General features: G+C 36.5%; 1 long non-coding RNA gene and 1 pseudogene across 1 annotated transcript; one reads left to right on the forward strand and one right to left on the reverse strand.

Moving 5' to 3' along the window:
- Positions 1 to 7,602: 7,602 nt before the first annotated feature.
- Positions 7,603 to 8,322, forward strand: LOC140322515 (small ribosomal subunit protein uS8-like; annotated as a pseudogene).
- Positions 8,323 to 8,887: 565 nt separating this feature from the next.
- LOC140322157 (uncharacterized) lies at positions 8,888 to 12,153 on the reverse strand. Its single transcript, XR_011919155.1, has 2 exons — positions 10,743 to 12,153; positions 8,888 to 9,510 (listed from the first exon to the last, which is right to left on the reverse strand). It is a non-coding gene; the product is annotated as an uncharacterized lncRNA (long non-coding RNA).
- Positions 12,154 to 12,686: the final 533 nt, after the last annotated feature.

The raw sequence follows: 12,686 nt of genomic DNA on the forward strand, positions 1-12,686 counted from the left end.
GCAATATGGTCCAAAAAGCCCTCTTTGCCTATTTCTTCTTGTAATTTCTCTTTTCTATGTATATGTACACACATCTAAATGCATACACACACGTTCACACACGTGAGCACACGTTCACACACGTTAAATGCATACACACACGTGCAGGACAAACATTGAAAAGTGTTAAAAAAAAAGGCAGAATTTTGCAATCAAACAATTTGGCCACAAACACAATAACCATAGTGCAGGAACATTCTAAAAATAGAATGACCCCCATCACTGGTGTGAAGTCTAATTCAGTAAATTAATTGTGCAGATAGGGAAAATGAACCATCTAGCCTAAAATAGAAGTATGAATGCTTCATCCCTCAGAAACACAAGTGCCTGTTCAAACTATCCATAAAATCTAATTGTTATTGAACAATACTTCTCTGTACATCTGGAATGATACCAAATTCAATTAATACTGTAATACATTAATTTCCTCTCCCATGCCCTGCATGAACAGATGTAGACCATATGATGGCTACTATCCTTCCTATGAGTTTATTGTAACTCACGGTGAGTATGACATCAGCTGTAAAGACGGGATTGAATGCTTCCTATGTGATGACATCATCACAAAGCTGGAGTCATGAAAGGAGAGACTGGAAAACCAGACAACAATGTCATGAAAGAAGTGTGGATGCATGAGTCATTTAAGAAAAGTCAGACTGCTTGGGAATCATGATTCTCAATTAAAAGGGACTTTTCCAGATGTAAAATCTCTATACATGGAAGTGGCACCTGGAATATAGGGATATTTAGTAACTATGAATGTACTGAAATGCAGGAATTTACCCTTGAGTCAACCTTAGATTCATGCCATGACTGTTTTCCACTACATAATCTCTCACAATGACAATATGTATTATTTTATTTTAACATTCAGTGTACTTAGATATTGATCTGAATTGTGTACCATAGAACTAGTGACTATTGAGTGTCTGGTTACATGGCTGAGGTCAAAGGATATTATTGAGTTGGCCATACACGTTAGGTGGGTACGTCTGTTAAACCACATTGCTTGCAACTTTAGACCAGGCTATCCCACATTCTAATGTAACCCACTGGGAAGCTCCCTAACAGTTTACCCCCAATGTGAGCACTCCCTGTAGTTTTTCATAACAATTATCATGGAGCAGCTTTATTCTAAGAGTTGGAAAGCCATCTCTGTGAAACAAAGAATCCCCCCTTATGATCAATATTCAAGCAATGGCCTTGTTCTTCATAGATTTTGTTAAATTTGATGTTTTTAATCTATCTTCTGATGAATTAAAAACAGCTACTAGAAAATGCACATTTTATGAATGAAAGCTAAAGTTGATGAATTAGGGCCTTAGAGAGAAGGTTGTGGATCAAGGTTAGCTTATTACAGATGGATCTGGCATTCCATAGACAGCCAGAGAAAGGGGGTAGGATTTATGGGTAGCGGAAATGGTATTGAGGTTAGGAGGAGGGTAAAAGAGGTGGAGATTCTGAGTGGAAGTGATGTTGTACTGAGTTATAAAAATGATAAGAAAATGGTTTAAAAAAAGCAGTCTTGGGTTACAGAGTCCTGTCATTAGCTTTATTGTGGCCAAACTTGTCTGCTCCTCGCATCTGGCATCTGGCATCTGGCAGAACTATCTGGGCTTTTGGATGTCTACATACATTCCATAAAATTCTGTATAGGAAATGCACATATCTTATGGATTTGTTATTAAATGGTATTGTGACCAGGTTTCTAATACAATGAGTTAGGAATGAGACAAATTGACAGTAGTGCTAAATGCTCTAAGTAACAGTGAAAAATCATTCCAGCTCCAAATGCAAGCAGAAGATGGCAACATATGTCCCTGAAATTCTTTTACATACAGATGTACTTTGATTAGTACTAAATACTGTGTATTTGAAGATGCATCTCTTCTGTGATAACACAGGAAGTCAACAGGAAGGCTGGCTGGGCTAAAACATTCTTAAAAATCTTCAGAGATTTAAACATAGCCTACAAGCTGACAGCTTTGTTGTTTTAATCTGCTAGAATTAGATGCTTTACAAAACTAATGAATTAAAAAAATAATTTAATTACCTTTGACCCTCACTGTAGCTGAAACTTCTGCACAGACCACCTGCTGTTCCAAAGTAAAACATTTACTTGTGGTAAGATCATGTCCAGTGTTCCCATGGCAAAGCCAAAGAAAGGAAATGGTCAAATTCCCCATAGAAAAATATTTTCCCATATTATATTTTTATTTAAACATTTTTCTTGCTTAGGAGAGGAATATTTTCTTTTCATAATTGAACCTTCTTTATGTAATAGAAGTCCACAGTTGAAAATGCATGTATCAAAACTATTTTTTTGTTTCAATTTTTATTAAAGATAAATGATTTCAACAAATTTTGAGAAATAAAAAACGGAGAAGAAATGGTACAAAACACTAAATAGTTATCTGAACTATACAAAAACAAAGTATTCTCAATAATTTAGAAACTGTACAAAATAGCATTAACTAATAATCACAGTTAGTAGACACTTGAAAATTTGTGGTATAACCAAACGTGTGCTATCATTGCATATTCATAACAGAAAAACTGAAGAAATAAAAAGAAAAAGGGGGACAAGGATAAGGATTGGGGTAGCACCCAGGACCTCAGCCAGACACTGTTATCAATACATATGCCTAAAGTAATTGGAAAACATATCATAAAAACACAAGACTCATGTTGAAGTTTCCTGGCAAATAGTGAGTGATCCAGGGCATCCAAACCATCTGAAATACCTACAATGAGTCATTAAGTCTTACTGCTAAAAGTTAATTAGTAAAATACCAGGTTACATTGCGCTTCATTTGCTGCACGGTGGGGATACGCTGAGGACCAAACTTTTGCAAGTGTTTGTTTAGCCTCAGTGAAAACAAAATTTAGGAGTCTGATTTAGTATTTCGTGCAAGATTGCGGTTTAAGCAGTAATAACGCCTCATAGGGGTCTTTTTTAAAACTTTTCCCTAAAAAGGGTGTATATAACCTGATAGACACCAATCCAGAACTGCTTAATGCGGGGGCATGTCCACGGTTTATGATAGAGAGCCTTCTGCACCGCAATGTCTAAAACATTGTCTTGACATATCTGGTTTGAATTTCGCTAATCGTACCGGTGTCAAATACCAACACATAAGTATTTTGTAATTGGCCTCATACAAGCCTGCGTGTATAACTCCTTGTGCCGCTGTATTGCATATCTACTCGCATTGGGAGTCATCTAAAGAGTGGCCAACGTCTTCCTCCCACTCACATATGTAGGCTTGGTATTAGCTTCTGCTGAAAATAGGGAGCAATAAATTAATCAAATAATCTCTTTACCCAAAGGGTCCCTATCGCACATCTCTTTAAAAGAAGTACGCAAGAGAGGGCTAGTAGTGTATTTAAGCAAAGATTGAACAAAATGCCTCATATGTAAATATGTAAAAATACACAAGGGAGGAATTTTAAATTTAGATTTGAGGGAAACAAACAAGCCTATATCTGCAAACATTATAAAATCCTTGGCTCTGTGGAGGCCCCTGACCAACCATTCATTAAATCTCTTCTCAAAGCCAGGTAAAAAAAGATGGGTTGCCGACTATAGTCGCCAATGGGGTGTGGGGCAACATCAAATTGCCAGAATATTTCACAGTGCCCACACTTTCAAAGAATGTTGTATAAGTGGGCTACCCACTATCCGCAGCTGTGAGGGGGTCCAGAGTAGGGTGTCAATAGCTATAGGAAACACCTGGTATGCTTCTAAAGTGACCTATAAATGTACATTATCTTTAGCGTGATAGGCAGACTAAGGAGCTAGTAGAGCTGCCCTATAGTACAGGATATTTGGCATTGCCAGGCCTCCATAGGATTTAGGTAGATAAAGTATACATTTGGACACCCTAGGTCTTGAACCCCACCATACAAAATCAAAAAACACTCATCGTAAGGTACAAAGTATATGTAATAGGACCGGGAGAGCCCAGAATAAATCCAAAAGTCTATCCTACCCAGCCATGAAATCTGATATTTCTTCCAGGACTCTAAGGAGGCCTTCACATAACTCAGTATTGTCGCTTCATACATTGACAGTACCTAAGTAAGATTAGGCAGAGAGATAATTGGATGGAAAAAGGAGGAAAAGGATCACATGATCAGCAAAAAGACTGATCTTATGATGGTATTCACCCACTTCCAGACCTGTAATATTGGGTTGGCCTTTTTAAGTAATGTCCATCACCAAACCCAATACCAGGGGTGAAAGCAGGCATCCCTGGTGCGTGCCTCTAGAAATAGGGAAATATGCCGATCTACACCCTGCATATTTTACAGTGGCACATGGCTCCGTGTACACCAACTTAACACAGGGATTTGGCTCTAAAAAAATTAGAGCCAAATCCCTGTGTCTGAAAAAGAGTGAATAAAATGGACCATGAAACTGTATCAAAGGCTTTGTGGATATCTAGGGATAATAACATGAATGCCTAGTTCTAGCTAAGTGTATATGGTGAAGTAGTCTATGGATATTATCGCCAGCTTGTCTTTGGGGTATGAACCCAACCAGCTCTTTGCTAATCATATGGTGTATCTTACTATTTAGTTGTGTCGCCCAAATTTTGGAGAGTAGTTTCACATTTAAATTCAAAAGGGATATGGATCTGTAGTTTGTCAAAGAGTTGTGATCAAAATTGGGTTTGGGAAGCAAACACATACTTGCTGTTAAGCATCAACCTTTGAAACTGTAATACATTTCTAAAAAACTAGCTAATCTTATGTTATCATTTACAACCAGCTCTGTACTGTATGTTTACAGAAGAGTCTGTAATGTTCTAATAAATCTACTAATATATAGTGCAACAGAAATAGAGAGGGCAGAACAAGAGTTTGAAGTCCTCCATTTCTCAAAAACCCACCCATGCACATGGAGTCATGACAGTCTTGCAGCAGTATTTCCATCTTAGTGGTCCTGAAATAGGGTAGTTTCTCATGCCTGATACAATAAGCTGACTTATGGATTTTTTTTAGAAAGCACACAGGATCCTTTTAAAATGTGCAGCCTGCTAATCTTTACTGTTCTAGCAGTATTCACTATGTCGATTTGCCTGGGGTATCACAGATTTTGCTTGGAAAATATCCTGACCAGGTCATGATCTTACAACAAATATACCTGCCATTTATACCTGCCTACTATGTTGGATGGCTCGAGGTTGCTATGAGTACGCCTCAAACATAGGACTGATTAGGGCCAGTGAGCATGCACAGCAAGAGGAAGATCCAATGGGGACCACTACTACAAAAAGCCTGTGGGGCACCAGGTGTTGCACAATGAATGTCACTAGAAACGGGGGGGGGGGTTACAGATATATACAGGTGGTACTCAGGAGGTGAGAAAATAATTAAAGGACAACTGTACTAAATATTGTGTAGTGGCCTCACTGAATTTTTTGTTTATTTAAATACATTTTCAAATTGCATTCAAAACCAATAATATATTTAATGGATAAGTTGTTGTTGTATACTTTATCTGCTGCCTACAATCCCACCGGCAAACACTTACAGAAAAAAATACAGCAAAAACAGTGGCTGGCTGCACAATCTACAAGGAATGTGTGGAGAAGGGAGTGTTTCACAATACCAAATTCTTAATTAACAGGTGCAAAGCTGGAATTAAATCAGCTTAACAATATAAAAAGAATTTAACAGAAGCTAACAGGCTCCACATAAAGTCTTTTTTTTTTCATTTGAAGTGATCCATTATCCAATATTGAATTATATCTACTTTATAATAAGTTAACTGTAATATAGGTGTTCCCAATGTTCCCAAATGCAGATATCAGCTTTTAGACTGTTAGTTAGTTAGTAACTGTTGGTCGAATATCTCACTATTCAATTCGACAGCTATTCGATCAAATAGTGAGATATTGTTCGGGTGATCGAATGCCGAATTCGAAAACCATTGAAGTCAATGGTGTGGGAATTCGGGTTATTTTTAGGGACTATTAAGAAATCAGTCTGGTCTTGCAGCCCTTTACTAGTTATATGTGTTCTTGGATAGAGTTTCTCTATCCAAGAACACAGGGCACTAGATGTGATGAATAGGGAAATTTGTCCCCATTCAACTTCTAGTGCCCGGGGATCGCCTACAGTCACAGCTGTGACCGTGGGAACTGAACTGCAGATCAACTCTGCAGTTCCACTACGATCCCCTGGGCACTACAGGTTACTTAATTAATTACTCTTCCCAATTAAAGCAGACTTCGCTGCAATCATTGAGAAGATGCCCTGCAAGTGTCTCTTACTCTGTAACACACTTACCAGCACAGTAATATGATAACATTTGTTACATATTGCTCGCAGTGGATAAAAGAAAAATGTAACAAATATATCATAATATTACTGTGCTGGAAAGTGTGTTACAGAGTAAGAGATATAATGTCATTGTAGGATAACCTGTAAAAAAATAGTTAAATAAACACAAACACTCAATAAATTAATTTACCATTAATTTTATTTTTTTTAACACATTTTTTTTTAATCCAAACTTTTGCGAATTTGGTTTTTTCTCAGGTCTATCCGAATTCAAACAGCTATATTCAGGTCGAATATAAGGACAACCCGAATTTGAACACCAACACTACTAACTTTATTTCAGTTCAGTTATAGTTCCGTTTGTAGTTCAGTTTTATAAGATGGAAGAGATTTAGTGAAGATTCAATAAGAGAAGTTCCTGTTTAATTTCTATAATGGACAACAGACTATAATTAGAAGAAAAGGGATGTTGTTGCATATTCTAATATATTCCATCTGCATAATTTAGAAACCTTCCAGTAAATTATCCACTGAATTATACATTCGTTTTGTGTTAGCAACCAGCACTATCATGAACTTTCCAAGTTTATGGCAGTCCACAAAAAACAATGGCACATAATTGTTCATAATATAACATCGGGGGGTTTATACTTTCAAGCTACAACTTATTTCATAAAGTGGAACTTCAGACAATTAGCTAATGGTTATATTGCATACATTTATGTCTTACTGTCAGCCGATTTGTATTTGCTATATAGGAAGATTGCACACCTGGATCTTGATTTTGTAATATTGTTTTCATGTCAACTTCCTGCTATTACACAAAAATAAGGATGCTGATTCACTGTTTATTACATGGACTGGAAGTGAAGAGGTGGCAAAGAAAGCTGGATTTCTGAAATGAAAGATGAATTGTTTAATCAGCACCATAGTGTATCACGGATTTAGCTGTGACATGTGGAAAATACATACCTATATTAAATACAAATATTTGAATTTCATCTTGCATTGGAGGTAATGAGCAAAAGGCACTCCATTCTCACTTTCAGCATTTGCAAGGTTGGTTGGCAAGGGTCCTTTTACAAATCAGCAACACACATGTTTTGGGATTTTATTATCTTTTCTGATGGAGTATTTCCTGCTATAGAGTTTTACAAGGTTTATAAACTCACAGTTTCTTTGATAGGTAAAATACAGAATGTGGTTTGGTGAGACATCCCCTAAAAACACTGAAAGATGTGGTTGTAAAGCATGTAAACCACATTTCCCAACCCTATCCAAACTTAAGGTAAATGTAGAGCTTAAACTTCTTTTTTTAATTTTTCCACAGTTTTGTCCTAAAGATCATCCAATGACCATCATCTCCAGCACAGAAATATTCAGCATTTTAGAGTTGTCACAGGTACAGGAGTGGATAAGAAATTCTACTGTGGGGAAACCTGTTCTGACCATCAGAGTGGTCCAAGGTGGGATTTGGAGAAATTTATTCTTACTTGTTACACTGGGACAGGAAGTAAAGAGAAATCTTTCTAATAGATTGCAAAACCCCAACCCCAATAAATAACTAAACTATTTCTTACTCTGTGAAATGTTCAAAAAAAATTAGTAGGTTTACTTTTTCTGCCATACTGCAGACCCAGCACCATGGTTCATATGAACGTGCCTGCTGATGCTCCTAAAGGCATCAACAATGCAGAGAAACGTGGCAAGCACCAGGCTCTCATCAGCATGTGCTCAAAAGTGATTGTTCGATTCCTTACTTTAATGATGAAGCATGGTTACAGTGGTGAGTTTGAAATTATTGATGATCACAGGGCTGGAAAAAATGTCATCAATCTAACAGGAAGTGTGGAAGTAACTTAAAAAGTGTGGTGTCATCAGCTCCAAATTTGATATGCAATTGGGTATATTTTGCTCACAACTTACGCTGGCATCATGGACCATGAGGAAGCAAGGTGAAAACACACAGGAGGCAAAATCCTTGTAGGATAAAACAATCCTTCAGGTTTGAAGGACTTATTTTATGCTGTCTAAAATATATATATATATTTCAATGGTATATAAATATCTGCATTCTGTTTTTTTTTTTTTAAAGCATATAGTGGTTTACCTTTGTTATAGAGGTATCAAAAGCACCTGTCTGAAGGATACTGTAAGTGCCTGAATAATGATATTTACCACAGTAACTTGGCAAATACACCATTATTTGAAGAACAGGAAAGCAATTATTCAGCAATTGGCAATTTGGATTGCTTTCTGTTAATGGAAGGAGAGGAAAATCCAACCTAGAGCAAACATGGCAAGTAGGCAATAATGAGTACTTCAAGTAGTTAGGTCAGCATTTTGCAAGTTAGGCAATAGCAGCCCATTTAATTTGTCATTATAGGTGTCCTGTAATATGTTTGGGCTCAGCCCAGTAGTTTATTCTTGCAGTGCAAGTGTTAGAATATCTCACTGAGACTGTCTTACTTATTTCTGAATAGGATGACATTCTATCTCTGCCCTACCTTTTTCAGTGTCATTTTGTCAATTAATAAAGAAAGAAAGACAGTAGAGGTTTTGTTGGCAAAATGTGAGTAATTGTATTATTATCACATATAGTGAAATACACAGTGGTTTTATTTATTTAGGTATCCCAGGTCCACAAAGATGATGGAGTTTGTTGGGATATTGAGACATACAAAATTTCTAGAATTTGCTCTTGGTTTCAGAGTCCAAAGAGTTATATTATCCAAGGAGAAAAAAGTCTCAAGAAATCCTGATGCGTTTCGCCAAATTGGGTGTTGTTGTTGTTATTTCTTTCCTTTATATATTATTCTGGCTTCTATTGCAGTAGAATTCAGTTCTCTATTCACAATATTCTGCAGCTTGATGGCTCTGCTGACTTTGGAGGTTCAACTCCCCCTCTACTTCCAAAAAAAACAGCATTTGTTTGGGGTATACGGCAGCTATAAAATATTCTGGAGGTGATACCCATCATAAGCTCCTGGGGCCCATGTGTTTCCTGTTCTTAATATATCCACTAAATGTCAGAAAATCAAAGCTTAGCATTTTATTTTCTCCAGTGTTTATTGTTGGCTATAGGTTTATAGCTTTTTCCAGCGCCTCTTGCCTTACTGTTACCCTGCTTCTTGGTTCCTTAAACAAGGCAGGTGAATAAGGTATCCAATCTTTTCCTTGCTGATGAAGCAAAACAAATTAGAAATGCATCAAGTTTGTAAATATTGCAATTTTATATATATAGTTACAGGAAAATATGTGGGATTTCTACTATTGCTCTGTATTATAGCTTCATCTGAGCCAAGACTTTTAGTTTTGCTGGATAATGCATCTAGAATACTTTCGTTTTGGATGCAAGATAAAAGAAAATAAACATCAACTGTTTGATCTTTGGAACAATGAGAAGACAGTAATAGAAGAATATTTTTAGATCAACTTCCTTTCTGTGTACTGAGAATTCAAAACATAAAAACTTCTATTGTTACTGAAATAAACCCTAACCTTTGAATTTGGTATCCACACAGGCTAATTGTAGGGGTTATGTTCTCTGTAATCTTTTAGTGACCACAGCATTACAACTAAGCTTTATATTTACAGAACCCATAGATGCCCCTAAATATTTTCATTTTATTTTAATATTGACTTTAATATTTTATAGACATTACAGGACCTAATGCTAAGAGCTGCATTATTTAGGTTGGCAGCCAAGGGTAGGGGCCCACTGGTGGCTGGTTACACCCCTGGGACTGGAATAATAATGCGGGGGAAAAGAGTTGGTGCAGTTAGTTCTGCATGGCCCCCATCTGCTGCATCTACTAGAATAGCAGTTAGGATAATCTTAGTGCCAAGGCCTTTCCTAGGATGCCCAAAATCTTCCCTCTCCATCTTCCAATGCCTGAAATATTGTGGGATTACAAAACACCCAATGACACGTCTGGTGTAGAAATATACAGTTACTGTAAAAATCAACTTTACAAAAATGAAACAACTGTATAAAATGTAAAATATGCATTTATTAATATAAATATAAATTATTTTTTGGAAAAATGTTATACAGTTACCATACCCTCATACCCTCAGGTAAGTCTCAGCAACAGATACTGTAGACTGTCTGAAAATTAGATCAGTTGCATTAATCACTAGTGTTAAAAGAAGTTGTCATGACACAGTAGAGCCCTTACTAACCTACTAAACCTATAGCTAGCCCTTGATTTTTGAACCACATACCGGTTTTGTGGCAGTAAAGCTGAACCTAAAGCATTACTGCAAATGGCATCAGAAAATTAAAAATAACAGGCCTGATTTATTTAATATCTTCAAGGCTGGAGAAGATAAACCAGCAAAGCTAGAATGGATCTGTTTCGAACTGAAAATTTTTGGCATCTAACAAATAATTTCCAAAAAATCCTTACCAGGTTTGCTGGATCACCCAGGTTCCCCCATGACAGTCTATCTTCTCCAGTCTTGAAGATCTTTAATAAATCAGGCCCAATGTGCGTTATGGAAGAGAACATGAAAACGTCTGACTAAGAAGGCAAAGATCCCATAGACAAACTCTACAGGTGCATTAAAAGATGCAGGAGACGATTGATGCATGCAATAATTGTACTGCTTTTACACTAAATACTTTTATCCCTAACTTTTCTGCCCTCTAGTTACCTTGGAGTTCAAGTAAAAAAATGCAATGCTCTGCATATAAACTTGCCTCTTTGCTGTGAAAGCAAAAGTAAATCTGCTGTGTAAGTAAAGGGGAGTCTGCAACTTCAGCAGCTGTGCAACTTCTTTAACAGAAGTGTTTTGTTTTCCAAATGTTTCACATGACATATACATTTTTAGTGGATCATAGGTAAAATGAAAATATAATAGGCAATAGTATGTATATAAAAACTTAAGCATGAGTACATGTATTACGGGATAGTCATAACACACATGCAATAAAATATTTTAGCCAATAAGGTTCATCATACTGACTCACAATGGTTTGTCTCACTGGAAATGGAAACATACTAAAAACATAATAAAATAACCTACATCTAACCACTTTCATATGTATGAAGCATAGAAAGTGGGGTACCAAGGGATAATCAATTCCATAATATAAAATATAGTTGCCAAGACTAAATTAATCATATGAATAAAGAAGGAAATTTAATTAAAAGTGCTTACATAGGATTGATTGCTGTTCTTCAAGGGGAAATATATAGCTAAGTAGAACTGCATAAATGACTATAGTGTATGTATAATATTTGACTAAACATAGTTCCACTTAATTGGATAAACAAGTATATAAATCACCACAAGATGTTGTTAATTGCATATCTCATTGAAACATGATATAGCTATTCAAAATTATCCCATTACCAAACGCATTTTGCTCAACACTTACTTGTGTTGTAGCTATGGTGAGGGGTACTTAGCTTCCTTAGTTAAGGTTTCATCTTGATGGAAGATTGATTCATTGGAAGGATGGTTTCCCATAGAACTAGAAGAATATTACATTCTTACTGTTGAAGTCTAGGGTATAGGAATGAAAAAATATCAACTATAATGAGTGATAAACTAATAATGTTTGGAAGAGGAAGAGGAATCCCTTAAAAAGTACTTACACTGCTTGAACAGTTGACTGAAAAAAGAGGACAGGAGAAGAAAACTTTTTTCCACAATTTTTTCCTTGGAAAATATGTTGAAGACAATATTTATATCTTAAAGGTAAACGTGAAGGAAAGTGGAGTTGCATAACAAAAAACTATTGTATAGTTCATCAGCTAGAGAATACAATTCTATATTGTATTATCTAGCTGATCACAAAAATAGATAAAAAAGGGTGCTAGCTGCCATCTAACAAAATAACTGTTCTGTCAGCATCCTGCCTCTTTTAATATTAGTCGCGCATGCGCAGTCCCCACTTCGAAGCCAGTGATGCCCTGGCTTCCACCTTACGTCTCTGCGTGTCAGATACGTGCGTTGCGGTACAGGTTGTATCGGGATCGGTGCTATACGATCGTTCGCAGATATCGTGCAGGATTGTTCGTCGTTCGTTTACAAACGATAATAATTGGAAGTGTGTACGTAGCTTTAGCCACGGTATACTAGACACAAAAAGCTAGACAAAATATGTAAGTGTCATTGTAGTCGATAGCTTATAACCACATGTTAAATAACCGTGTAGTGCATCTTGCCCGACACATTTCGCCTATTAAGGTTTCCTCAGGGGTATGCAATGGGGACTTTACCAATTACTGTAATTGCAGTCACCAAAACATAATAACTTTGCCAAACTAAACATCGCCTTTGTAGTTTTTAGGAACCCAAGGTCTTTCTTTTTTCTAAGTTTCTACAGAATATTGTTGAACAGG

This window comes from Pyxicephalus adspersus, chromosome 2 (genome assembly GCF_032062135.1).
Source record: "Pyxicephalus adspersus chromosome 2, UCB_Pads_2.0, whole genome shotgun sequence".
NCBI classification, from domain to species: Eukaryota; Metazoa; Chordata; class Amphibia; order Anura; family Pyxicephalidae; genus Pyxicephalus; species Pyxicephalus adspersus.